Below are 3,926 nucleotides of genomic sequence, written 5' to 3' on the forward strand. Positions count from 1 at the left end.
TCGCGAGCAAATTCACAATAAAGTTTGTTGAATAAGTCTACGGGTGTAGAGGACAGCTTTGACTTGATGCTGGAGAGCTTATTGGCAACCTGAAAAACATGTACTGTTGGGGGGAGGGGGGGAGGGAAGAGGAGGAAAACAGGGAGTAGAGAGAGGGCAATAGCGGGCAGTGTTTGTCAGATGGATGCAAAGTGGCTATTTATTTGCTTATCCGCAAGGTCTGGTAAAAATTGTGATAGGAGGGGGATATCAGATGCCTGCCTCATACCAGACAAGCTTTTGACCCTGTCAAACCACAGGCTACTGGTCTGCTGTAAGTGCTTGTTGGGGTAGTACATTTTCCTGGCTCTTTTGATTTTCCTTATGACTTTGTTCCTGAGTTGTCTAAAAAGGTTGATGTCAGTGTAAATAACTTCAGCACGCTGTTGAATCAATCACTTAATCCTGGGAGTGATCCATGGGGCGTCAGCTGGGTGTGTCCGCGTCAGTTTTAAAGGGAAGTAGCGATGGAAGGCCTGCGTAATTTTATTGATATAGATGTCTCACTTCTCCTGAACTCCCTCCACCGCGAGCATCTCTGTCCATGCATATTGAGGAATCCATTGTCCAAATTAACGCAAGTGTGAGTCGGGCATGGGCCCGTGAAAGCGAGTGGTGGTGCTTTGTGCCAACGAAGTAGTGCTGGCCGGCGACCACAGGATGGAGGTGTGGGTGGACCGACCAATTGAGGGAGGGGTTAATGGGGGAGGTACAGTTCACTCATGTCACTTAGAATGATGTCAAGCGTGTTGACGCCATGTGTGGGGAAGTTGACGTGCTGTGATAAATGTAGATGCTCTTGAATAACACTGGTGTTTAACTCATTGAAATCCCTACATAGAACCAACCTTGCACCGGGGTATTTGGCCCTGAGACTGTATTAATAATGCGTTCCACCAAAGCGTCGGCCGAGGGAGCTCGTGGGGGCTGGTACACTACACACAAAATTATGGAGGCTATATGGCGAGGGTGTGAGGGTGGGGTTAACAGCAACTATATGGTTTCTAGGCCCTCAGGGATGTCGACGGGGAACTCAGAGGCATTCAAAACTTTCCGAGAATAAAGGCCACTCCATCTCGACGCCTCCCACTCCATAGGTTGTGATGGAGTACGTACTCCTCAATTTAGCATATTTCGGACACTATTTACCATGCTTCTGTAATTGCAACTACACCCGCATTAAGTGAAAATACAGTAGCAGTGAGTTCATCTACTTTGTTACACAGAGAGGTAATGTTAGAAAAGAAAAAAAGGAACCTAAATGACCTTGCGTTCCGTGAGAGGCTTCGGCGTTCTCACTGTTCTCATTCTCCTCGTTCTAACTATTTTAATGTATCTATGATGGTTGCGTCCCGCTCTGCATCCACGATTACGAACTAGGCTTAGTTCTTTGATGTGTCTTATCAAAGGTGAAGGAGGGTAACCACACCCTGATCTAAATTGATACATTTTGCCTGCAGTGTAGTGTAGACGGGTGAGAGTAGAAATCTTAACTAGGTAGTTCACTATGATAATCACCCAGTGAAGAGCGTCACTATAAAAAATTACCCGTTTACTTAAAACAACACTTGAACAAAATCACACACCGAGTTTAAAAGGAACAACAGGGGGAGTGGGTCAACGTACAGACCCTTGGCAGTCACAGGCGACAGCCAGCAGCCGATACGTCTGACGTGTGTGTGTGTGTGTGTGTGTGTGTGTGTGTGTGTGTGTGTGCGTGCGTGCGTGGTGTGTGTGTGTGTCTGTGTGTGTGTGTGTGTGTGTGTGTGTGTGTGTGTGTGTGCGTGCGTGCGTGCGTGCGTGCGTGTGTGTGTGTGTGTGTGTGTGTGTGTGTGTGTGTGTGTGTGTGTGTGTGTGTGTGTGTGTGTGTGTGTGTGTGTGTGTGTGTGTGTGTGTGTGTGTGTGTGTGTGTGTGTGTGTGTGTGTGTGTGTGTGTGTGGGTGTGTGGTTTTGTGTGTGTCATTGTTTGTTTGTGATTCACCATGGTCTTGGATCACGCGTTGAACACGTGATCGACAACTCTTTTCCTCTCGGAAGAGAGCTTAAAGATCATATATGACCGATCTATGGGCAATGCTGTGACCTTACACGCACACCCCACTAACGCTCCACACACGAGAGTTGGAGTAACAACCCGCAGCGCAGTGATACAGAAATTATTTCAGCCGTGGGGGAAATTCGAACCCGGACCGCCGTAGTTGAAGCCGCAAACTCTACCAACTGTACCAGGAGTTTGTGTGTTTGTGTGTGTGTGTGTGTATTCACCATGGTCTTTGGATCACGTGTTGGACTCGTGATCGACAGCTATTTCCCTCCCGGAAGAGAGCTCAGAGCTCGTATGACCAATCTATGGGTAATGCTGTGACCTTACACGCACACACACACACCCAACTCCCCGCCCACGAGAGTTGGAGTAACGACTCGAAGCGCAGTGATACTGAAATTTCCCTCCCGGAAAAGAGATCAGAGCTCATATATGAACGATCCATGGGTAATACTATGGATCTCTGCTGAGGCCTCTCAGATGGATCTCTGCTGAGGCCTCTTTAGGGACGACACAGTTCCTGTACTTTACCACGGTGGCTTAATTCTGTTTCGTAAGGTTGTATGTATGTGGAGAAATGCATTTTTTTTCCTGTGTTCGTATGGGTGTGGTTGTGAATTAAGTCTGCAATCAGTGTTATCATCTCGGTCATACTTATTATATACTGGAGAATTGGAATCCGAAGTATGCGTCTGTATTTTTGAGGGATATGGGATAATGTCAACAGAGAAGGGGAGGACTGAACGAGCATGATCCTTGGTACAGAAGAATGAATACAATCTGTCACGAGAGTAAGGAATATATGATTTGTAGATACCGAGATCTACTGGTGGCGAAAAACTATTTGTTTGTTGTCCAGCATCATGTAATCAGAGGAACTCAACATTTTTCATTCGTATTTTGATCGTATTATAGAAAATTAATTCTTATACATATTCTGGAATAATGGTAGAATCTACAGAACCCTTGCGGACAACAATTATCATGACCATAGTCTAAACTAGTAAAAAAAAGATGAAATATATATTTTTATATAATGACATATGTGTGTTAGACTGCATAAATACGAGGTGCTACATGAACTATGGTAATAACATCGATACACTGAACCCATTTCGAAATAATCAGCATGTGAGGACAGAGCATTTATTAGTACAATAAAGGCACATTCCTCACATAATGTTTCTTTGGAAAGACTTGTCAGCAACTGTCACTTTTTTTTTTTTTTTTTGCCACTTTCATATAAACCTAGTTAATTTATCAAATAGGTTGACCCATTACATATATCCTTTTATATAACCATTGGGATGTCAAGATTATCAAACCCAACATTTTTAAAATGTTATTCTAAATTTTTACCCTTTAACTAAATTAGGTTAGGCTAGGTATTTTGACTTTATTTGCAGGAAGTTATGAAAGATTTTAATATAAGGATAAAATTTATAATATAAGTAAGATGCTGTAATGATTATAATTTATGTTATATTATTTGTTTTGTTTTGTTATAATTTGTCTGTCTGATTTTCATTATTATTAGTTATATGTCAATTTATAATCATTTACTATTTACCTTTTTGTTTGTTATTCAACTATACCTATGCATTTATTTATGTATTTTATTTGTTATTTTTACATTATTATAGTTTTAATTTATTATTAATAAGATTTTTTTTTTTTTTTCATACGACCTAGATATGGATAAAAATGTCTCCTGTCGGCATGCTCCGCCTTTGTAATCCTTTGTAATCCTTACACACCCAAGTCCTCACCACCCGCGAGAGTTGGAGTAAACGACTCGCAGGGCAGCGATACTGAAAATATTTGAGCTCTGGGCTGTGTGTGT

This window comes from Oratosquilla oratoria, chromosome 43 (genome assembly GCF_046742065.1).
Source record: "Oratosquilla oratoria isolate Oo_2021 chromosome 43, ASM4674206v1, whole genome shotgun sequence".
Taxonomy (NCBI): domain Eukaryota; kingdom Metazoa; phylum Arthropoda; class Malacostraca; order Stomatopoda; family Squillidae; genus Oratosquilla; species Oratosquilla oratoria.